Below are 25,333 nucleotides of genomic sequence, written 5' to 3'. Positions count from 1 at the left end.
AAGGAAAGAAGGAAAATACAGGTTTAAAAAAAAAGACTGAAAAACCACATTTGAGAGTTCATTTCAAAGAACTTAAAGGCCATATTATATTATCAATTTATGTGAAATTATTAAATCACTTTCATACATATCAAAAAGCCTAGAAGAATTTTTAGTGGTGAGTTTTGTTATTTAATTTTAGGCATAATAAGTATTATCATGATGATCCTGTCTCACCTGAGTATAACAATTGGCTGGAGAGTACTAAATCTCAGCCAGTCTACTCTGTTAAAGCTTGCAAATGACCTCCAGTTAGCAAACTCTGCCACAGAAACAGGACAAAAGACACACATCTGGCTTACAATTTTCTATTAGCCATATTTTTTAAAACTAAAAAAAAGCAGGTGAAATTCTAATAGCGTATTTTATTGACCCCAATCTATGCTAAACAATATCATTTCAACATGTCATTACTACTTTAAAAAGTACTAACGAAATATTTCCATTCTCATTTTTGTACCACATCTTTGAAATTTGGCATGCATTTTTAAATTGAAATATAAGTAATACATAACATTATATTCATTTTAGGTGTGCACGGTGTACATTTTATTTTACAGTCACAACATATTTTCAGCTCATATTAGTCACATTTCAAGTGCTCCATAGCCACATGCAGCTGGTGGCCACAAAAGAGGCCTGCACTGTTCTAGATCTTTAGCATCTATAACACACTTGCCTGTCTCTCTCTAAGCATTCTCCTCCTGGGGCTTCCACAGGCCCACAGTTACCTGATGTTTCTCCCACCCTCCCACCTCTCCCAGGTCCTAGAGGCTCCTAGTCTTCTTCACCAGGCCCTTTCCCATTTTCTTTCTGCAGCCTCTTACTAGGTTGAATTATCCATTGAGACGTCTTGCTTTTGAAACACTAATGACCCTCACATTCATGCCCCAGACTAGGCCTCTCCTCCCAACTCCAGACTCCTGTTTGCCACTAAATGTTGGATTCTCCATTCCCTCTCAGTCTGTTCTGCCTATCCACTGTCCTCCAGAGCCTACCCAATCCGGGACCAACCTGCCTAATCTCACACCATGCTGCTGGGCACAGTCACACTGCTCTCTTTTTCTGTTCTTGAAACACATCGAGGCTGATTCAGTCTCAGTGCCTATGTACAAGCTTTTATACTGCCTAGCAAGATTCTTGTATGTCTGATTGATTCCTTTTAATCCAGGTCTTTGTATAATTGCTGCCTCCTCAGAGAGGCCTTCTCTAACCATATTTTTATTTTAAACATTCACTGTTCCTCCCTCCACTATACTCGGTTATAATACAGTGGCCTTCTTAGCTTTCATAATTATTCAATTGTTTATTCATTTTCCCTTCATTTCATGAGGACAAAAAAAAAAATGTCAATCTTGTTCACTATTATAACTCCACTGCCTACTTCAATATCTAGCACAGAATAGGCATTCAACAAATATTTAGATGAATGAATTTGTAAAAGGACAAACAACAACTAAAAGTCCCTGCAATAAAATAACCCTTTTGTATCTGGAATATCACAAGAGGCTGTTCTAAGTCAGTAGTTCCCAAACCTTACTATGCATCAGTTCAGTTCAGTCCCTCAGTCGTGTCCGACTCTCCGTGACCCCATGAATCACAGCAAGCCAGGCCTCCCTGTCCTTCACCAACTCCCGGAGTTCACTCAAATTCATGCCCACAGAGTCGGTGATGCCATCCAGCCATCTCATTCTCTGTCGTCCCCTTCTCCTCCCGTCCCCAACCTTTCCTAGCATCAGAGTCTTTTCCAGTGAGTCAACTCGTTGCATGAGGTGGCCAAAGTATTGCAGTTTCAGCTTTAGCATCAGTCCTTCCAATGAACACCCAGGATTGATCTCATCTAGAATGGACTGGTTGGATCTCCTTGCAGTCCAAGGGACTCTCAAGAGTCTTCTCCAGCACCACAGTTCAAAAGCATCAATTCTTCGGCGATCAGCTTTCTTCACAGTCCAACTCTCACATCCATACATGACCACGGGAAAAACCATAGCCTTGACTAGATGGACCTTGGTTGGCAAAGTAATGTCTCTGTTTTTTAATATATTATCAAGGTTGGTCATAACTTTCCTTCCAAGGAGTAAGCGTCTTTTAATTTCAGGGCTGCAATCAGCATCTGCAATGATTTTGGATCCCAAAAAAATAAAGTCTGACACTGTTTCCACTGTTTCCCCATCGATTTCCCATGAAGTGATGGGACCAGATGCCATGATCTTTGTTTTCTGAATGCTGAGCTTCAAGCCAACCTTTTCATTCTCCTCTTTCACTTTCATCAAGAGGCTTTTGAGTTCCTCTTCACTTTCTGCCATAAGGGTGGTGTCATCTGCATATCTGAGGTTATTTCTCCCGGCAATCTTGATTCCAGCGTGTGCTTCTTCCAGCCCAGCGTTCCTCATGATGTACTCTGCATATAAGTTAAATAAGCAGGGTGACAATATACAGCCTTGACATACTCCTTTTCCTATTTGGAACCAGTCTATTGTTCCATGTACAGTTCTAACTGTTGCTTCCTGACCTGCATACAGGTTTCTCAAGAGGCAGGTCAGGTGGTCTGGTATTCCCATCTCTTTCAGAATGTTCCACAGTTTATTGTGATCCACACAGTCAAAGGCTTTGGCATAGTCAATGAAGCAGAAATAAGGATTACTATATCAGACTTCCTGACTCACAGTTACAGGTATAGAATTGGAAACTTGCATTTGTAACAAGCTGGCCCCAGACTGAAGTTTCAGAACTAACTACCATGTCTACTCAGAGACTATAGCCCTTATCCTCAGGGTCTCACAGGGCCCAAGTGCTCAGGTATACCAGGCCGCCTATTCTACTAGGGAGGCTTTCACCTGGTGAGAGACCCAGGACCACATGGCCAATGAGTCATGACCCAAGAATACAGCTGCCTCTTGAGTACAGGCACAGAGAATGCCCTCTAATGAACTGAGCCTGCAGCTCAGCCTCACACAGAAGGACAGCCATGGTGCAGAGTTCAGTGCTGCAGCCAAAGTCACCCCAGGAGCTGCCTCAGTGCCTCAGATATTGACATAACTTTCTGTCAAGAGTCTCTCTTCAAACACAATATTTCACAGCTACTTCTTATTTGCCAGAAAAAAAAGGCACTGTGTTTAGGTAACTAGGCCAGCTGCTTCCAGGAAGTTCTCTAACAAACTTTGCTTACATAAGTATGCTGCCTCAGTGAGATGAAATTTGCAGTGGGAATATATACACACGTGTTCAATACAAGAGCTGTTTATACTAACACCACTACCTCAGGCCTGTCAAGCTCTCCTGTCACCAAGGTTAGAAGCTGAGCAATAATGATGTATTTGAAGGTCCATCTATATGGGGATTTTTTTTCCTGGCCTTTTCCCACTGAAACGCAGAATAGGATCTTGCTGAAACATCATTCCTCACTTAAGTTTTACAGACAGGACTTAAAATCTGGTAACCATTTAATAACAAAACTGCCCACTTAAAGAAATCTTCCATGAAGAGAGTGTCATAATATCATCAATTGCTAATACTGAGGCTGTCTCCAATCCACCGGGGGACTTTCTATAAAGATATAAATGAAGACCCTTAGCATTCTCCTTTTCTCTATAACTATTAATCTTCGTCACTTCATAGGTTACACTGGAAAGCCTTTTCATAGGAAAAGGTCAGTTTTCATTCCAATCCCAAAGAAAGACAATGCCAAAAAATATTCAAACTACTGCACAATTGCACCCATCTCACATGCGAGCAAAGTAACACTCAAAATTCTCCAAGGGAGGCTTCAACAGTATGTGAACCAAGAACTTCCAGATGTTCAAGCTGGATTTAGAAAAGGCAAAAGAACCAGAGGTCAAATTGCCAACATCCACTGGATCACAGAAAAAGCCAGAGAGTTCCAGAAAAACATCTACTTCTGTTTTATTAACTACACCAAAGCCTTTGACTGTGTGGATCACAATAAACTATGGAAAATTCTTAAAGAGATTGGAATACCAGACCACCTCACCTCCTCCTGAGAAATCTGTATGCAGGTCAAGAAGCAACTGTTAGAATGGGACATGGAACTATGGACTGGTTCCAAATTGGGAAAGGAGTACATCAAGGCTGTATATTGTCACCCTGCTTATTTAACTTATATGCAGAATACATCATGCGAAATGCTGGGCTGGCTGAAACACAAGCTGAAATCAAGATTGCTGGGAGAAATATCAGTAACCTCAGACAGGCAAATGACACCACCCTTATGGCAGAAAGTGAAGAAGAACTAAAGAGCCTCTTGATGAAAGTGAAAGAGGAGAGTGAAAAAGTTGGCTTAAAACTCAACATTCAGAAAACTAAGATCATGGCATCTGGTCCCATCACTTCATGGCCAACAGATGGGGAAACAATGGAAACAGTGAGAGACTTCAATTTTGTGGGCTCCAAAATCACTGCAGATGGTGACTGCAGCCATGAAATTATAAGACGCTTGCTCCTTGGAAGAAAAGCTATGGCCAGCCTAGACAACATATTTAAAAAGCAGAAACATTACTTTGCTAACAAACATCTGTCTAGTCAAAGCTATGGTTTTTCTAGTAGTCATGTATGGATGTGAGAGTTGGACTGTGAAGAAAGCTGAAAGCAAAAGAATTGATGCTTTTGAACTGTAGTGTTGGAGAAGACTCTTGAGAGTCCCTTGGACTTCAAGGAGAGCCAACCAGTCCATCCTAAAGGAGATTAGTCCTAGGTGTTCATTGGAAGGACTGATGCTAAAGCTGAAACTCCAATACTTTGGCCACCTGATGCAAAGAATTGACTCTTTGAAAAAGCCCCTGATGCTGGGAAAGATTGAAGGCAGGAGGAGAAGGGGACAACACATGATGAGATGGTTGGATGGCATCACTGACTCAATGGACATGAGTTTCAGCAAGGTCTGGGAATTGGTGATGGACAGGGAAGCCTAGCATACTGCAGTCTGTGGGGTCGCAAAGAGTCGGACATGACCAAGTGACTGAACTGAACAGGCTACGCTGAAAAAAATATTTTATGTAACAAACAAGAAAATGCATTGCAAAGGAGAGGAGAGGGTGTGTGCCAACTTCTCTCATGTACACAGTAAACTGTTTTGCAACTTAACTGAAACTAATCTCAGATATCATTTCCTTCATATTCTAACTCTCTTATTTTTCTCTCTCCCAATTATGAAGGGCACACTTTTTATTGTTTTTTTTAAATCACACACCTTATTAGTATGTCTACACTTATGAATGAGAAAACTTGTTTTCATCAAGTTACTACTGAAAAATCTGAGATGGCTGTAGTCACATTTTATCTCCACTTATTTATAAAACTCTAGGTGGCATCTGAAACCTAACCCCTTTTCCTATTAAGAACTACAGCTGAGACTCTATGTTTTGTTCCTTCTCTAAACTACTTCTCTCTCTCCTCACTTAAAAACTGATGCATTTGGCTCTAAGAACCGGAATTAGAAGAAAGTATTAGGTGAGGGGCATCCATACTCAAGTTTCATTGGCCACACATTTTATAAAAAAGTGTGTATGTGCGCACATGAGTACACACATACACGTACATGCACACAAATACATACACAACAAAGCAAGAAAACTACAGATTTGATCATTTCCTCTCATGAGCACTTTAGATTCTTCTTAGCTTTACAAGGTACACCAAGGGATAATTCAGTATATATTTTAAACAGACTACTCAACCTTGAGACACTTTTTATTTTAGACATCGTGTGTTTTAAATCGCCCAATCCCTTTTAGAGATGATTTGAGTTTCTGTACCCATTCTTTCTCCCTACACATTCACATTATATTTTCTAATGCTGGAGTCCATGACAACATTCAGTGCCAGGGTCGTGGGCACAGTACCAGTTAGTACACACTCATAACACACGCAACCAAAAGGGAAGTGAGAGGTAGAACATGATGGCATTGGTTCAGATCTGCTCTCCCTGGGACTGCTATTACTCTATTATTCCTCATCATATAAATTACAAATCAAGATTTCCCTTTACAAAGTATAACTTGATATCAGATGTGTAAAATGACAAAAAAAGAAAGTAAAAATTGTCAACGCAATGATAACTATCTGTAAACTTTAAAGTATTTATCTTTCCAAACTCCTGTTTGGATATTCAGAGATTTTTATTATGCCACTTGGACCAACTATGCACATGGATTTTTAGATCTTTTTCCATATCAACCATCTTTCTATGACAATAAATACAAACAGATCAATATCATCATTTAACAACCCCATAAAAGCAACAATGCTTCTGTGGTTATACACTAGTGTATTTTGTCTATTGCATATTGATGAGCTTTTTAAAGCTGTTTTCAATGCATCTCTAGTATACAATGTTGAGTTCAACATCCTTATATATTAAAATTTGGAGGAATTCAACTGATTATTTACTGAAGATAAATTTCTAGAAACAGAATTTCCAGGTCAAAGAATTTGCACGTTTTATATATATATATATATATTGCAAAATGACCCTCCGCAAAACGCATATGAGAGCATTGTTTTTCCCACATGCTCGTAAAACTTCTGTGGTCTCACTAAAATATTTGGAATTTTGAATGCTTCCTCAATCCTAGGATTCATGTTTTCCTTACTTCTAGAAAATTTTCATCCATGGCCTCTTTGAATTTTTGCCCTACCCTTTTTCTCCCTATTATCTTTTTCTGAAATTCTTAACAGACTCACGTTAAACTTCATTCTAGTCTCTTAACCTCTCTTTCATGTTCTCCACTTTCCATCAATTTATTGTCTTCTGCAAACTGAAAACTATTTCTCAGGTTTTCCTTCCATTTTATCAATTCTCAATTCATCTAGAAGTAGTAAAATTATCTTTCTTTCTTGTAGCTTATTGGGTATTAAACTTTTTGAAATTTATATTTGGGTCTACTACAAACTGCCTACTCTTTATTTCTAGTGTCTAGTCATCTTACTATGGCTCTGTTCCTTCTTTAATCTTATAACCATGCTTTTAAAGTGCTTATAATTTTCTTTTAGATTATTCTATTGTTTTTAGTTCTCAACATGTTCATTTTGCCATTTGTTTGCAATATTGGCTCTCTTTTTACGGTTTTCCTCACATGGTTTTTAATGTTCAGTTATGAGCTCACAGTATATGGGGGCTGCTTTTCTGGGGCAGGCTATAGACCTGGTCATGGAAATGTTTCAAGTGGCTAGCCAAGCACACATTAATATGTTGTTGCACTTTCATGTGCAAATCAAAGAAAAGGCAGTTGAAGGACCATTCTGAGAAAAGTTTAGTGTTTGGGGAAATTTTTACCCTAGGGAGATGCAGGATACTTTAATGACTAAGAGCACAAACCCTGAAGACTTCCTCTCGTATTCACATCCCAGTTCTACCATTTACTAACTATGTGATCATGGGTGAATTAACTTCCCTGTGCCTCAGTTTCACTGTCTGTAAAGTGGACATGATAACAATGCCTATGTCTCAGAGCCATTACAAGGATTAAATGAGCCCACACAAGTAACATACGTACAGCACTTAGAACAGCTTCTTATGCCTAATAACATGCTATGTAAGGAGATATGTCACTGTTACTTTTAGTTGCACAGCGGTTCCCAAGAAAAGTCTGACAGAGAGAGAAAGAGAGGAAAAGAAACCTGGAGCAGTATATAGAGACAACAGAAGAGGACAGCACCCTGGAGGGACTAATAAGCAATAAGAAATGGGAGACAAGATAGGACTGACTGGCCTGCAGATTTCAAATAACACTAGGGTCCACCAAGGAAAAAAAATCCCTGGATCGTGCTGGCAAAATCACAGCAGACATCTCGTGGGTTCACAATACTTCCTGGGACTACGTGTTTGGGAATTTGTGACAAATTTAGAGTTCTGTTCTCAGGTGTGTGGGACACACACAATCTGTCTCTCCTCTTTACTGTCTTCTGGATTCAGTGACTTCACTAAGGCCCTGTCTCCCTGGTAGGGAGGGCAGGGGCCACTGCAAGACCTGCTCTCCGCTAGGCTTTCCAGCCTCCATTTGAATCACAAATGACAGGTCTCAGATCAAGAACATCTCTTCTCCAGATGCAGTCTTGCTCCTAGAATCCATCGAGTCTATTATAAGACATTTAAAACAGCCTACAGAAATCTTGCAGGAGTACACAGATATGATATATCTTAATAAAGCCCCTCAGTGAATTAAAAACCATAAAGGATCAAGGAAACTGAAAACGGAATCAATGATCTTGACATGGTTTCATAAAGAAAAATGAAAAATCTCAACGTAATGATGACTTCCTCATCATGCTTTCAATTCCACTAGGTAAACAGTGGGAAACCATCAAGAGAGTATTTGTATCATTATGGGGAAAGTTTTTTAAATGCTATCTGGCCAATAATAATGGTACAAGTAATAAAACAATGATCATAACTATACTTCATTATTTGTCTAAAAACTTTTAAAAACAATAGTTACCCACCATGATCCCAATTAAGTAGACACTAAGTACTCTTGTGCATTTAGACACACAGGTTGAGTAATTAAGAATTTTGATCAGAATTTAAATTTTTAAAACATTTTATTCAAAATTGTTTGAAAAAATAAACTACAGTTGGCCGTTGAATAAGGCAGAGGTTGATCTGCATGTAACTTATAGTCAGCCCTCCATACCCACAGTTCCTCCACACCCACGGACACAACCAACTGCAGATTATGTAGCACTCTAGTCATTCCCACTGAAAAACACCCACATTTCAGTGGACCCATGCGGTTCAAACCCATGTTGTTCAAGGGTCAACTGCATTCAGTTTCTTACCACTTTATTAGAAAGTAAAGGTGTCTCTGAATATCTACATTTTATTTAGGCATGATTCAGATGTAGTTTCATTATGAAACTGATTTTTGCAATGAGTTAGTTTTAAAAGACTGTGGGGTGCGGTGCAGGGAGGGATGCAAATTTCTCAACATCATACAACCCTTTAAGACCCCTGGCTCCTCCCGGAATTACTACTCAAAGTTGTAGCATCATGGTAGAATGAAATTTGCCTAGATATCTAAAGGGCAAATCCATGTTTTTCTCTGAACCCTTTAACCTGCTGCCTAAGCAAAACCCTCAAAGGGAACTCCTTTTCATTAGAAAGAGTGAGAGAGAGTGATGGTAAGACAAGATAGGAATAAATAATTCCTCAGAATAAAGAAGGCAAATGGAACCTGGAAAGTTAAAAAAAAAAAAAAAGACACTGTTAAGCTCTGTGAACCTGGAAACACAAACATTAAAATTGAGTTACAAAGTTCACACTTCCAAAGGAAAGTTTAAATAGTTCACAAAAAGGATTCTAATTTATTCTGATTTTTAAAATATTTCTCCATTGAACCTACAGGGGTAAATCTCCCAGCACTGGCAAGGTAATAAGTAGCTACTGGTATTTTTTAAGAATTATGGCCGCAGCAAGAATGTGGAGGAAACCAGCTTGTAGCCAGAGCTCTGTACTTGGTGGTTTTCAATACAACTTGCTCTTCTTCTGAGTCTAAAAGTTTGAGCCTCTCCCTCACTAATGAAGTGTCAATTTGCTATAACTTGTGATTAAACTCTCTGGTATCTGCCCAACTCTTTAAACTGATCATTATTAGCATGAGAAAACTGTTACTTTAATTATAATTAATTTGAATCCAGAAGTTGTTCTGAAATGATACAGAAGGTTCAAATTAAGCAGAAATTGGATTAGCAGGAAGAAGCTATGAAATTAGTTTATTAAAATTCATGGTGAATTTTAAATAATTGTTTCAAATGAAAAGGCTCTTCAGTTCAGTTCAGTTCAGTTCCTCAGTCATCTCCGACTCTGCGACCCCATGGACTGCAGCACTCCCAGGCTTCCTAACTCCCAGAGTTTACACAAACTTATGTCCATTAAATGTCCATTAGAATTAGATGTTTTTCTGGAACTCTCTTGCTTTCTCTATGATCCAGTGGATGTTGGCAGTTTGATCTCTGGTTCCTCTGCCTTTTCTAAATCTAGCTTGAACATCTGGAAGTTCATGGTTCATGTACTGTTGAAGCCTGGCTTGGAGAATTTTGAGCATTACTTTGCTAGCGGGTAAGATGAGTGCTTGTGCTTCTTCCAGCCCAGCGTTCCTCATGATGTACTCTGCATATAAGTTAAATAAGCAGGGTGACAATATACAACCTTGACATACTCCTTTTCCTATTTGGAACCAGTCTGTTGTTCCATGTACAGTTCTGACTATTGCTTCCTGACCTGCATACAGGTTTCGCAAGAGGCAGGTCAGGTGGTCTGGTATTCCCATCTCTTTCAGAATGTTCCACAGTTTATTGTGATCCACACAGTCAAAGGCTTTGGCATAGTCAGTGAAGCAGAAATAGATGTTTTTCTGGAACTCTCTTGCTTTCTCCATGATCCAGCGGATGTTGGCAATTTGATCTCTGGTGCCTCTGCCTTTTCTAAAACCTGCTTGAACATCTGGGAGTTCACGGTTCACATATTGCTGAAGCCTGGCTTGAAGAATTTTGAGCATGACTTTATTAGCGTGTGAGATGAGTGCAATTGTGCAGTAGTTTGAGCATTCTTTGGCATTGCCTTTCTTTGGGATTGGAATGAAGACTGACCTTTTCCAGTCCTGTGGCCACTGCTGAGTTTTCCAAATTTGCTGGCATATTGAGTACAGCACTTTCACAGCATCATCTTTCAAGATTTGAAATAGCTCAACTGGAATTCCATCACCTCCATTAGCTTTGTTCGCAGTTATACTTTCTAAGGCCCACTTGACTTCACATTACAAGATGTCTGGCTCTAGGTCAGTGATCACGTTATCGTGATTATCTTGGTCATGAAGATCTTTTTTGTACAGTTCTTCTGTGTATTCTAGCCACCTCTTAATATCTTCAGCTTCTGTTAGGTTCATACCATTTCTGTCCCTTATCAAGCCCATCTTTGCATGAAATGTTCCCTTAGAATCTCTAATTTTCTTGAAGAGATCTCTTGTTTTTAGAATCAAGATTGCTGGGAGAAATATCAATAACCTCAGATATGCAGATGACACCACCCTTATGGCAGAAAGTGAAGAGGAACTCAAAGGCCTCTTGATGAAAGTGAAAGAGGAGAGTGAAAAGGTTGGCTTGAAGCTCAACATTCAGAAAACTAAGATCATGGCATCTGGTCCCATCACTTCATGGGAAATAGATGGAAAAACAGTGGAAACAGTGTCAGACTTTATTTTTTTGGACTCCAAAATCACTGCGGATGCTGATTGCAGCCATGAAATTAAAAGACGCTTACTCCTTGGAAGGAAAGTTATGACCAACCTAGAGAGCATATTATAAAGCAGAGACATTACTTTGCCAACAAAGGTCCGCCTAGTCAAGGCTATGGTTTTTCCTGTGGTCATGTATGGATGTGAGAGTTGGATTGTGAAGAAAGCTGATCGCCGAAGAATTGATGCTTTTAAACTGTGGTGCTGGACAAGACTCTTGAGAGTCCCTTGGACTGCAAGGAGATCCAACCAGTCCATTCTCAAGGAGATCAATCCTGGGTGTTCATTGGAAGGACTGATGCTAAAGCTGAAACTCCAATACTTTGGCCACCTCATGCGACGAGTTGACTCACTGGAAAAGACTCTGATGCTGGGAAGAATTGGGGGTGGGAGGAGAAGGGGACGACCGAGAATGAGATGGCTGGATGGCATCACCGACTCTGTGGACATGAGTTTGAGTGAACTCCGGGAGTTGGTGATGGACAGGGAGGCCTGGCGTGCTGTGATTCATGGGGTCGCAAAGAGTCGGACACAACTGAGCGACTGAACTGAAGATGAGTGCAATTGTGCAGTAGTTTGAGCATTCTTTGGCATTGCCTTTCTTTGGGATTGGAGTGAAAACTGACCTTTTCCAGTCCTGTGGCCACCGCTGAGTTTTCCAGATTTGCTGGCATATTAAGTGCAGCACTTTTACAGCATCATCGTTTAGGATCTGAAATAGCTCAACTGGAATTCCATCACCTCCACTAGCTTTGTTCGTGGTGATGCTTCCTAGAAGTTCTATACAGTCAGCAAAAACAAGACCAGGAGCAGACTGTGGGTCAGATCATGAACTCCTTCTTGCCAAATTCAGACTTAAATTGAAGAAAGTAGGGAAAACCACTAGACCGTTCAGGTATGACCTAAATCAAATCCCTTACGATTATACAATGGAAGTGAGAAATAGATCCAAGGGATTATATCTGATAGAGTGCCTGAAGAACTATGGACGGATGTTCGTAACATTGTATAGGAGGCAGGGATCAAGACCATCCCCAATATAAAGAAATGCAAAAAGGCAAAATGGTTGTCTGACAAGGCGTTACAGATAGTTGAGAAAAGAAAAGCGAAAGGCAAAGGAGAAAAGGAAATATATACCCATTTGAATGCAGAGTTCCAAAGAATAGCAAGGAGAGATAAGAAAGCCTTCCTCAGTGATCAAGGCAAAGAAATAGAGGAAAACAATAGAATGGAGAGACTAGAGATCTCTTCAAGGAAATTAGAAATACCAAGGGAACATTTCATGCAAAGATAGGCACAATAAAGGACAGAAATGGTATGGACCTAACAGAAGCAGAAGATATTAAGAAGAGGTGGTAAGATTATACAGAAGAACTGTACAAAAAAGATCTTCATGACTCAGATAACCACGATGGTGTGATCACTTAGCTAGAGTCGGATATCCTGGAATACGACGTCAAGTGGGCCTTAGGAAACATTAGTCTAGAGGGATTATTTCTCCAATAAAACACTGCAAGATTATGAAGCCTGAGAGGAACCTAATCTGGAAATTTTATTGACCCTCATGAACACCAACAATGGTTTTATAGCTAGATTAAAAACCCAGATAAATGAATGAATAAAAGCTTGAAGTTCTATATGTCTCTATCAGAATATTTTTCTGTGTACTCAGTTTTGTAGGTACATCTATTGATGGCAACTGCCTTTGATCAACAAACTGAATGCTGACTATCTCCCCAGCACCAGCACACAGTGTCAGAGCAGTTTGAGGGAGACGCATTCAAGGATGTATCACACAATACTGTGATTAGTCTAGCGAACGTACACAGAATACTCATGCATGCTATTCTCCTAGTCCCTCTCTTCCAGTAGCGACAATTGTGCGGTCTGAAAAGGAAAATTATGTTGGAAATATTTCCAAAGTACACAAGAGTGAGATAATTAGAGGGCTAAGAAAGGAAAGTGAGCCCAATCCTGCTTTAGTCCACGGGGACCCAGCATGACTAATAAGAAGTACAGGAATAAGATTTTGGAAATGAGTCTCTTACTCCTCATGAACTGGCACAATCTGACTATGACACTAATCCAGAGTTGAAAATTCCATCCCTTTTTCTTTAGCTAAGTTTGGAAGGAGAGGCAGGAGAAGGGGAAAGGCTGGAAGATGAGGAGCAAGAAATGATATTCTAAAACTTCTCATAACAGATCTCAGACCACTTCCCCACTGCTGAGGAGGTTCCATTTGCTCCAGAGTAGACTCTCCTTCACCACTTTCTCCAATTCCTGCAGGAAAGGAGGAGGCCAGCAGCAGAGGGGTGTTTGTAGAGTGAGGAGCTGGGACTGGGAGAGCCAGAGCAGCAGATGGTACAAAAGGTGGAGGCAGCCAGATCCAATCCAAGGCCAGAGAAATATGGTCAAGGCAGGGAACGTTCTGGAAGGAAGTGATGGATGTGAAAGTCAGAGTACGGTGGAGAATAGAACACACACAAGAGACAATGTAAAGGTGAGTTACAGCACACAGCCCATCAAGGCCAACCAACATGAGAAAACGGGATAAATGGTCAGATAAAATACTAGAGCTCTGTAGGAAGCGAGGAAGTGGCATGTGGGTAACAAGGGAGGAGCTTAATAGTTGAGACAGCCTCAGTCTGGACTCTGAACTTGGATATGACTCCTTGTGAGACAAGAACTGAACCAACAAGATGTATTGAGGTGCAGTGCAGGTGTAATCGGAGAAGGCAATGGCAAGCCACTCCAGTACTCTTGCCTAGAAAATCCCATGGATGGAGGAGCCTGGTAGGCTGCGGTCCGTGGGGTCGCTAAGGGTCGGACACGACTGAGCAACTTCACTTTCCCTTTTCACTTGCACACATTGGAGAAGGAAATGGCAACCCACTCCAGTGTTCTTGCCTGGAGAATCCCAGGGATGGGGGAGCCTGGTGGGCTTCCGTCTATGGGGTCACACACAGTCGGACATGACTGAAGTGACTTAGCAGCAGCAGTAGCAGCAGCAGGTGTAATATGATTTCAGAAATACTTCTAATGAATATGCAGGCATAAAACCTTTCAGAAAGCAGATTCTTAACACTTCCCTTTGTCTCTTTTCCTCTTGTGTCTCCTTCAAGTAGAATCAGAGGATGGAGAAAGAGGAGAGCAAAAACTGAGAGCAAAATAATAAGGAGAATCATTTCAATTCTATTTATCTCCATGCCAAGACCCATTTTTATATGTGTGTTTCCCAGTAACTATTTAAGGCAACCTAGGAGAAGGCAATGGCAAGCCACTCCGGTACTCTTGCCTAGAAAATCCCATGGATGGAGGAGCCTGGTAGGCTTCAGTCCATGGGGTCGCTAAGGGTCGGACATGACTGAGCGACTTCACTTTCACTTTTCACTTTCATACATTGGAGAAGGAAATGGCAACCCACTCCAGTGTTCTTGCCTGGAGAATCCCAGGGACGGGGGAGCCTGGTGGGCTGCCGTCTATGGGGTCACACAGAGTCGGACACGACTGAAGTGACTTAGCAGCAGCAGCAGCAGCAGGCCTTCTCTTAACCCACTCCGGTACTCTTGCCTGAAGAATGCCATGGACGGAGGAGTCTGGCAGGCTATGGTCCATGGGGTCGCAAAGAGTCAGACATGACTGAGCGACTTCACTTTCACTTTTCACTTTCACGCATTGGAGGAGGAAATGGCAACCCACTCCTGTGTTCTTGCCTGGAGAATCCCAGGGACGGGGGAGCCTGGTTGGCTGCCGTCTATGGGGTCGCACAGAGTCAGACACAACTGAAGTGATTTAGCAGCAGCAGGCCTTCTCTTCCTGAATCTTCATTAGTCTCATTGCTGAAAACTGGCAAAAGAATTCTTTTCTTTGTATCATGTTCTAAGAATCCAGGATTCATGATTATGGTAATCACAGTGGTACAGATAAACAAAGAAGGAGAATTCTAATATTTTAGCATTTCATGAATACTCAGCTAGCTTCCAATTCCTGTTTTTTCCTCTACTATTAGTTGATTTGAACAATATTGGGTTATTTACCATGTAATTTTCCTGCTGGTTCAAAATAAAATCAGCATGAAATACTATCACCTTGTTTAAATTACTAAAATCAATGAAGAGATGTGACCTCTTATTTTCCCATTCTAAAACAAAAGGCAGGGGAAGAGCTTTTTATCTTGTGAGATATTGATTTTCCACTTTCTGGGTTAGTAAATTACTGGCTTTCAGAGTAAAGTCAATGTCACTGATTCAATGTGATTGAAGTAAATAAGATAAAATATAAAATATATATAAAATATAAAATCTGTTCACTTTCAATAAGCCCCAGTTTCCTTGCTCCTAACATTTTTCTTATAAAGGTTTATGCATGCAAACACCATGGATGAAGGCAGAACATTGGCTAATAAGTATTAGCCAACAAAATTTAATGTTACTCCAAGTAAGGAAATAAAAGTGAGCATATATACAATGTTCAGGGAAACAGTGACATGCTGCAACATTTATTTATTTATTTAATTTTTTGACCTTACCACGTGGCATGCAGGATCTTAGTTCCTCTGCTGCTCCTGCTAAGTTGCTTCAGTCGTGTCCGACTCTGTGCAACCCCATAGACGGCAGCCCACCAGGCTCCCCCCAGAATCCCCCTGGGATTCTCCAGGCAACAACACTGGAGTGGGTTGCCATTTCCTTCTCCAATGCATGAAAGTGAAAAATGAAAGCGAAGTCGCTCAGTCGTGTCCAACTCTTAGCAACCCCATGGACTGCAGCCTACCAGGCTCCTCCGCCCATGGGATTTTCCAGGCAAGAGTACTGGAGTGGGGTGCCATTGCCTTCTCCGCTTATCAGGGATCAAACCCACGCCCCCTGCACTGGGAGCACAGAGTCTTAACCACTGGACTGCCAGGGAAGTTTCTACATTTTTAAATTGCCATTTTTCCAATTAGAAACTCTGTAATTCTTTAGCAGGAATAAGAAGGTAATCCACAACACTAAATTGACTTTATGTACTCACATGAATGGAAGGAACCTGGAAAAGTCATCTATACCTCTTTGGTTCCACACAAGACTTCCACATAAGTCTTATGCAGAGAAAAGCTATTTTGGCTAACTGTTAAGACTTCTGGAAAAAGCAGTACCTTCAGGCTCCCTATGGTAATCAGCTTCCAAGAGATGGCCAGTGATCCCCACCTCCTGGTTTTCATGGCCCTCTGTAGGCTTCTCCTAAACTGAATAGGTAAATAATGGGATACAGCAAAATGACAGTGAGACTCCCAAGGTTAGGTCATAAAAGACATCACCACTCCTGTCTTAATCTCTTGAATCACATGCCTTGGGAAAAACCAGAAGAGTCTGGCCACTCATCACAAGTTTGGCATTTCCTTCCTCTACCCCTCGGCTTTTTCACAATGAAAACAGCTTCAGTTTATTTCTGAGTGTTTTTTTATTTTAAACTAACACATGTTCACTATTATAAATTCAAATGGTTCAAAAAAGTATAGGAAGAAAGAAAAATTACCTGGAATCCCACCACCTTATAAACATGATTAATATTCTGGTTATCAAGTCTTAATATCTCTCTTTATGTGTATAAACATAGTTTTAAGTAAATGGTATATCACTTGTACATGCTGTCCTTCTTTGTGGATACCAGCATGATTTTCTCACTATATAATCATAAATAAATGTATACACTGTATTTACAGACATATATGACTATATCACCAGAGAAGGCAATGGCAAGCCACTCCAGTACTAGAAAATCCCATGGATGGAGAAGCCTGGTAGACTGCAGTCCATGGGGTCGCTACGAGTCGGACATGACTGAGTGATTTCACTTTCACTTTTCACTTTCACACATTGGAGAAGGAAATGGCAACCCACTCCAGTGTTCTTGCCTGGAGAATCCCAGGGACGGGGGAGCCTGGTGGGCTGCCGTCTATGGGGTCGCACAGAGTCGGACACGACTGAAGTGACTTAGCAGAAGCATGACTATATCACAATTTATTATTCACCCTTTGTTCTCCAAATGGGCATTCACTTGGTTTATAGGTCTTGGCCATTATAAATAATGTTACAATAAATACTGAACATATATTCTATTTTCTGGTGTTTTTATTTCTGTTACTTTGATTTCTCATTTCCACCAGTAATGTGTATAGAAACTTTTCCTCCAAAATTTTTGCCTGTGGCAGGTACCATCACTTCTCATTGATCTTTGCTAATCATTGGCTGAGAAGTTATATAAAGACACAGAAGGGGTAGTCCCTAAGAGCAGTGCCCTAGGCTTCATGGACAAGGCATCTTTGTATGGCATATACTTTTCAGAATGGATTACTGTAACATTTCTGGAAACCCATCCAGCCAGTTTGGGATTGAACACTGCTCTAATCCACTGTAAGCTCAGTAACAGATCTACCTGAGTCAAGCAGGCCCTCCTACATCATGCTCTGTCTCCCAGATCATATACACTGCTTCTGTGGGGGTTAGCACCCACAAGAATGTTAGCATGCATTACACTTGGGTGCCTACTGCACTGCATGCCAGATGAGGAAGACAGAGTTGCAGGAGAGGAAAAAAAGAAAGAAATCGTATGCACCAGAGGAAAGCTACAATCCACAACAAGCCAGGCCCCAGAATTGTAGTATAACTCCAATCCAAGAAACATTCATTCTGAGAAAGTCAGCGTAGGACCAGAAAAGAGGGAATTGGGGTGCCAGCTAGAAGCAGAAATGGAAAATCACTTCTACAAAACTTTACTGGAAAGTGAGGGGTGGGAGTCGTGCGCCTGAAGATGTCATAGAAATCCTGCTTCCATTCCCCAGGCCCTGCCCTCAGCTTCCCTTTCATCTGACTGTGCCCAAGTTATATCATTTTATGATCAACTGAGGATCTTGGACTCTAGTAAGCACCCTCAGAGCTTGAAGACTGATCCAGAGGCAGAAGAGCCCACGACTGAGCCATCGGGAGCACCATTCCAGATGGACTTGGTGGGGAGACCAGGAAGCTAGCTCAATAGCCATCATAAAGGCTTTCCTTCCAGCCAATAAGTGTTTTCAGGAAGTCCTGGCACCTGAAACTAACCCTCAGTCAGTTCAGTTCAGTTCAGTTGCTCAGTCATGTCCGACTCTTTGCGACCCCATGAATCACAGCATGCCAGGCCTTCCTGTCCATCACCAACTCCCGGAGTTCACTCAAACTCATGTCCATCGAGTCGGTGATGACATCCAGCCATCTCATTCTCTGTCGCCCCCTTCTCCTCCTGCCCCCAATCCCTCCCAGCATCAGACTCTTTTCCAGTGAGTCAACTCTTCGCATGAGGTGGCCAAAGTATTGGAGTTTCAGCTTTAGCATCAGTCCTTCCAATAAACACCCAGGATTGATCTTCTTTAGAATGGACTGGTTGGATCTCCTTGCAGTCCAAGGAACTCTCAAGAGTCTTCTCCAGCACCACAGTTCAAAAGCATCAATTCTTCAGCAATCAACTTTCTTCACAGTCCAACTCTCACATCCATACATGACCACGGGAAAAACCATAGCCTTGACTAGACGGACCTTGGCTGGCAAAGTAGGGAGTATCAAATATTGAGAACTCACACAAAGGAAATCACTTGAATACAAGACCCAGCATCAGCCAACCACCAGTAAGCACCCTTAGATGAGTGCAGGACGCCTCATCTAAACAACAAACAAAACAAAAATACAAACCCAGTCACTAGCAAATAGGATTACCACCTCACTCAGCCTTGCCCATCAGAGGAAAAACACACAAACAAAACCTCAGCACAAATCTCACCCTATATGAAGTTTACAGAAACCACTGGACCAACCTTAGGAGGGCAGAAACCAGAAGGAAGAAAGAATTCAACCTTGAAGCCTGGGCAAAGGAGACCTCAAACATAATAAGTTTAAAAAAAAAATAATGAAAAGGCAGAGAAATACTACACAAATGAAGGAACAAATTAGAAACACAGAAGTCCAAATAAATGAGGAAATAAGCAAACTTACTGAAAAAGAATTCAGAATAACAGTTAAGATGATCAAAAACCTTGAAAAATTTACTATTCAGCAAAGGACACTGAGAGGGCGTACACTTCTGAAAAGTATCCACAGCTGGAATAAAGACAGGACCCAGGGATGCTTGAGAGCTAACACAAATTTCTGGAAAGGGGGACCACACAGGAAGATGGACCTAGTTTCAGCAGGGAATGTAGGAGAAAGGCTCAGAAGCTGATGGTCTCTGGGAGTCCTTACCTCTTCATATTCTCCTCCCTCTAAGCCCAACATGGTAGCCACTGGAAGGTCCTCCCCTTGTGCAGAGGGCTCCTCCAGGTTCTGCAGAGAGCAGGGTAGAGCAAGGCATGACCACTGCAGAGCTGGGGCAAAGCCAGAACACCCATAACATCTGTGCACACACATGGCCTGTTTCCTTCTTGTTCCTGTAACCTTTCCAAATGGCATTTACACGAAATTCATCTTGTCAATGGTTTTTAAACCATACAGAACACATCAGCATCTATGGTCAAAATCCACCATTCTCATCAAAGCTGCTTCTTCAAAGCTCTTGCCTGGAGAAACTGAAGCCAATGGAAGCCTAAAAGCAGCTGCAAATGTGCCAGCCAGGTCATCTCCAAGAAAGAACTTTGATTACTGATACAGTGTATCCTCAGGGAATGGCAAAACTGAGAATTCAAATAAAAAGGAGAAAACATTTCTCACCATTAATTAGCAAAAATAAAACAAAAATTTATAAGAGCAAGTATAAAAGAGTATGGGGATATGAACATCTTTATAAGTTTTTGGCGGACAAGTAGATTGCTATAGTGATGGAAAGTAACCTGGTAGTATCTACTAAGTGCACACATCTTCAGCAGTCCTACTTTTGTGAAACTATCCTACAAACAAAAGAATCAATATTTACTGATTCTTTCAACTATATTTCATTCAGCTATATTTGCTGAAGGATTGTTAACCATGATCCCCAAAACTGAAAACAATCTGAATGCCCATCATTAGGATAAACTGTGGCATGACCCTATAGGAAGATACAGAAATATATAGAAAGATACATATCAGGCTGTCAACAGTGATTGTTTCAAGCAAAGTGGGATGGGGGGAATGACATAATTTAAAAAACCGGTAAAGAAACTGCCTGCCAACGCAGGAGATCCAAGAGACACGAGTTTGAGCACTGTGTTGGGAAGACCCCCTGGAGAAGGGGATGGCAACCCACTCCAATATTTTTGCCTGGAGAATCCCTTGAAAAGAGGAGCCTGGCAGGCTGCAGTCCATAGGATTACAAAGAGTTGGACACAACTGAAGCGACTTAGCAAGCATGCACACATAATATATGTGTGTAACAGTTTGTTTCCAAACTTAAAAAAAAAAAAGTGAAATACGTTTAAACATACACACACAACTTTTATTTCTAGCCAGCTTTAGTGTGATGCTGAAAATGTTAGCTTTAGAGGTTAATTTTTTTATTTCCAAAACTCTATTGTTGAAATACAGATATTTCTCAAGTTGTTTGTTGGCCCTTACCACCTGGAGAGATGATGTTTTGCTCACTTTCCAGCAGTGACAGCAGGCTGGGGGAACTTCCTTACCTAGCACAGGTAGGAGCCTGCTGGGGAAGAAAGGGGCAAAGGTGCCCCCCAGCTCCTGGCTGACAGACCCACATCTTGCTGACCCTGAGGGAGAGACATTGAATGGAGAGGTTGATAAGCCTGGTGTTTCCCACCTTTGCTTGAGGCCAGTATGATGCTGCTCAGGCTCCCTTCCTGGTTCACTGGGGGTGAGCATCAACATGGAGTTGGCCCTCTGCCAGCTAAAAGGGCAGCCCACAGAGACCTCAAGGGAGCCACAGACTTAGCACTGGCCGAGACAATAGCAGTGATCAAAGGTGCCAGACATGGTTTTTGCAATCAACTTGGGAAACAGGACAAGTAATCACAAAAGTGTGATTTTCCTCAGCTCCAATAAAATGAAAATGCCTGTCCTTGTTATAGAGAATCAGAAGAATCAATAAGGAGTTTGAGGAGACATCGGCATGTCCTACAGGCATACAAACCACTGCTTCCACGCTGATGTGAACCTGAGGGCTGAGGCTCTCCAGCCTGGACAAGGACAGACAAAACTGCCCTCCTCCCACATCGCCGGTGGGCCTGTTGTTCAGGGGGAGTAACTGGAACGGAAGCAGAAGTGCAAATGTTGGAAAGAATGACTGCTCACCAACTTCAGCAAGCACTTACTGCCTAAGGCTTTACACACACCATGTGCACTTTATAAGGACCCTTTGAGATAGGTTCTATTCAACCCACTCCAGTATTCCTGGGCTTGCTTGGTGGCTCAGCTGGTAAAGAATCCACCTGCAATGCAGGAGATCTGGGTTCAATCCCTGGGTTGGGAAGATCCCCTGGAGAAGGGAATGGCTACCCACTCCAGTATTCTGACCTGGAGAATCCCATGGACAGAGGAGCCTGGCAGGCTACAGTCCATGGGGTCACAAAGATTCGGACACATCTGAGCGACCTTCACTTTCATTTTCACAGGTGAAGAAACTAAGGCACTAGCAAAAGTCATGGTTCAAGTTTATAGAAATAGGAAGTAGGGGAGCTGGAATTCAGTCCCAAGCAGTCAGATTGCAAACTCTAAGGTAAAGAAGAGCCAACACCTGAATGCAACCAGGGATACTAAGAACAAGGACCAAAGATGTGTTCTGGAAATGACCTTAACTCTGGTGGGACGATCTTTGAAAAACCTTGGCTTGAATATGGAAGCCATGAGATGAGAAACAATGCCAAAGTTCCAGGTGAGGTGTGCATATAGGAAAGAAGAAGTTTACAGGCATAACCAATACTCTGGGGCAGAATCTAGCAAAGCCCTGTAGAGTGAGGTTGCAGGTGACTGCAGGGAAAGGTAACTCACACTGAGATGGCAGGGTGAGCTTAGGACACACTAAGAGGACTTGAGAACATAATTGCTTGACAGACTCTAGTCAAAAATTAAAATGAGAATAGCTACTTAAGCCAAGCCTATATAGTGGAATTTGTTAGACTACTTTCCCTGTTATATGTATTCACTTATTGCTTTGACTTTATCAGCACTGTTCCTACCTCACCTGAAAACTTGGCCACCTGGCTTTACAGAGAGTTTAAACATCTCCCTCAAGAACAAAGGTGGTGCAGAGAGAAGTCCCCGTCTCTTCTCTTTGAGCAGGAACCACTCTGCTGCCCACTATATCGAACAACTCTACTCCTAAGCATATATTTCAAGAGAAATGAAAACACAGGTCCACAAAAGAACTTGTAAACAAGTGTTCATAGCAGCACCATTCATAATAGCCAAAAAGTTGAAACAACCCAAATATTAATCAACTGATAAAGATAATGTATTATATCCACACAGGAGTATTATTCAGTCATAAATAGGAATGAAGTTCTGATACACTCTATAACATGCATGAACTCAAAAACATGCTAAGTGAAAAAGCCAGTCACAAAATATGACATATTATATGAGTCCATTAGTATGATACACCCAGAATAGGCAGGTTCTTAGAGACAGAGAGTAGATTAGCAGTTGCCTAGGGCTGGGGGGCCTGGAGGAGAGCATGGGAACCCACTCCAATATTCTTGCCTGGAGAATCCCATGGATAGAGGAGCCTGACCGGCTACAGTCCATAGAGTCACACAGAGTCAGACACGACTGAAGCAACTTAGCACACACGCAGGCACAGGGTTGGGGGTAAGGAGGAAATAGAGACTGACTGCTAATGGGTGTGGGGTTCATTTTTGGAGTGAAGAAAACGTTCGAAAACTGATTGTGGTGCTGGTCATACAACTCTGTGAATATGCTAAAAACACCACTGACTTGTACACTCTAAAAAGGTGAATTATCTGGTTAAGGTGAAGTTTATCTCAATAAGGCTGTTATTGAAAAAGAAAAAAAAAGTTTCAGTGTGTGCCTGAAGGTTTGGGGCACAGAAAAGAGGTAAGTCTTAATATGTATTTAATTACATTTCCCTTAGACATTGCTTTTAGTAACTATTTTGCAGGGAATGTGGTCTCCTGAATCAGACAGAATATAAAGACACTGGTACAGAAGTATGTCTAGCATCTCACACAGGGTCCCCCATTTCATGCACCAGAGGAATTTGGCATTGCTCCCCCATTGGGGTGAGCCTCCTGCTCCCCAGGAAGCCACAGAACAGAGCAGCAAATAGACATACAGTGTTTTGTTTTGAAGACTTTCTCTCTCTTTTTCTCTCACTCACCCACTCACATGCACACACCGAAAACCCATTTTCTAATACTTCTCCCTGATGTTACAGTACCTCCTCTGTCTCTCTGTTTCCTCCTGTCCTAGTTCAGCAAACAGCTTACTCATTTCATAAGATCAAGTTTGTTGCAACCCACTAATAATAAATCACAGGCATATTAGAACCACAAACCTAGCATAGTTAATTCTCTTACTAAAAAAAGTCTGGTTATAAATATTTTTCATAAAATTAAAGAATAACTGCTTAAGAGTTCTAAATCCACTGATGGGCAAAAAGCTATACAATTAAGGTAAAAACAAAAATCTTACATTCCATAAAGATTTATTACAAGAAAGAAGTCAATCAATCATTCTCTATTTTTAGAGACTTGAACAAGAGAAAACAGGAATTGATTGCATCAAAGAAACTTTTTTAAAAATAAAAAAGGAATATTTTGTCCTTAAAGATGATTAAGACCTTTAATAAACTTCCTGGAAAGGCTATGAAATCTCCTTCCCTTAAGGGTAATATCATTGTTATCACTTGAGATCAGATTTGGCTAAACATGAAATAGTAGCTTAAGTGAGGCAAAAAAAAAAAAGTGTTTGTCTCATCTAAGAATCTAGCGACTGTTCAGGGCTGCTTACAGTGGCTCTGCCCAACAAAATTCTCAACATCTTTCCAGCTCACCATTCTATCATCCCAAATAGGAAACCCCCATCCTCATAGAACAAGGTGACAACTAAAGCTCCATGAAACACAGCAGTATTTCAGGCAGCAGGGTGAGGGAAGGGATGAGCTGGGAAAAGGACAGCATGTGTCAACTGTCCTTAAGGAAAATTCCAGGAATCTATCATGTGGTGTTTTGCATTGGTAACAGGACCACACTGGTTGCCATGGAGCCTGTCTTTACTCTAAGCAGCCATGTGTCCACGCTCACAGGCTTCAGTCGTGACTCTTTGCAACCCGATAGGCTATAACCCACCACACTCCTCTGTCCATGCGATTCTCCAGGCAAGAATACTGGAGTGGGTTGCCATTCCCTCCTCCAAGGGATCTCCCCGACTCCAGGATCAAACCTACCTCTCCTGTATTACAGCCAAATTCTTTACCCACTGAGCCACCTGGGAAGCCCCTAAGCAACCATGTGCCCATCTAAAAATCAGGGTTTCTATTGTGATGGAAAGAGCAGGAAAGGCTACTGGAGACCATCCCACAGTCTCTGCCACTGTCTTCAATACTCATTTCTTTTACTTGGACAGACACTTCAAAAGGCGTTTCTTTTTACAAAAAGTGCACAGAAGCTGAGAGAGAAAGAAACAGGAATTTTTCACACTTTGGGTGCTCAGAGATATTTGAATGCCTCCCTATTATCCACAATTTGGGACAAATTTTTACCTTTGTTCTGCTCTAGGTTTGAGAAAGGATGCAATTATCCTAACTCCAAATAGCCAGAATATTATCAAGTACAGGATAAATAACCAATAAATAAAACTATAAAATTAAATAAATAAGCAAAAAAATGAATAAGCCAAAAAAAAAATCCTTATTGTCAAGCTCTTGCACTTAATGCATCACCTGAGACAGTCCACACATGTGACATCAAACAGTCACTTAAATGGGCTACACTGCTGAATCTGGTAGATTCCGCCTAAACTCCTACAGCAGAACCAGCTTTTAGAGAGTATATTTATAGTTTATTTTTACCTGCAGTAACTCATACAGTCCAAACTATCAGACTCCAGTACAGTGGAGAACAGTGAACAGTGAACAGTTCATGACCTACATAGATT

The 25,333-nt window shown here is 41.4% G+C and overlaps 1 protein-coding gene across 1 annotated transcript in view; it reads right to left on the bottom strand.

Annotated features, from left to right (window-relative positions):
- Positions 1-25,333, bottom strand: part of GPR176 (G protein-coupled receptor 176) — a 140,273-nt gene that overhangs the window by 6,294 nt on the left and 108,646 nt on the right. The gene's annotated exons all lie outside the window — the stretch shown is intronic.

The sequence above is a fragment of the Moschus berezovskii genome, chromosome 9, assembly GCF_049115385.1.
Source record: "Moschus berezovskii isolate FMDL1 chromosome 9, NW_MosBer_1.0, whole genome shotgun sequence".
Classification (NCBI taxonomy): Eukaryota; Metazoa; Chordata; class Mammalia; order Artiodactyla; family Moschidae; genus Moschus; species Moschus berezovskii.
The sequence above is the reverse complement of the archived record's forward strand: the minus strand, read 5'-3'. Positions and strand labels throughout refer to the sequence as shown.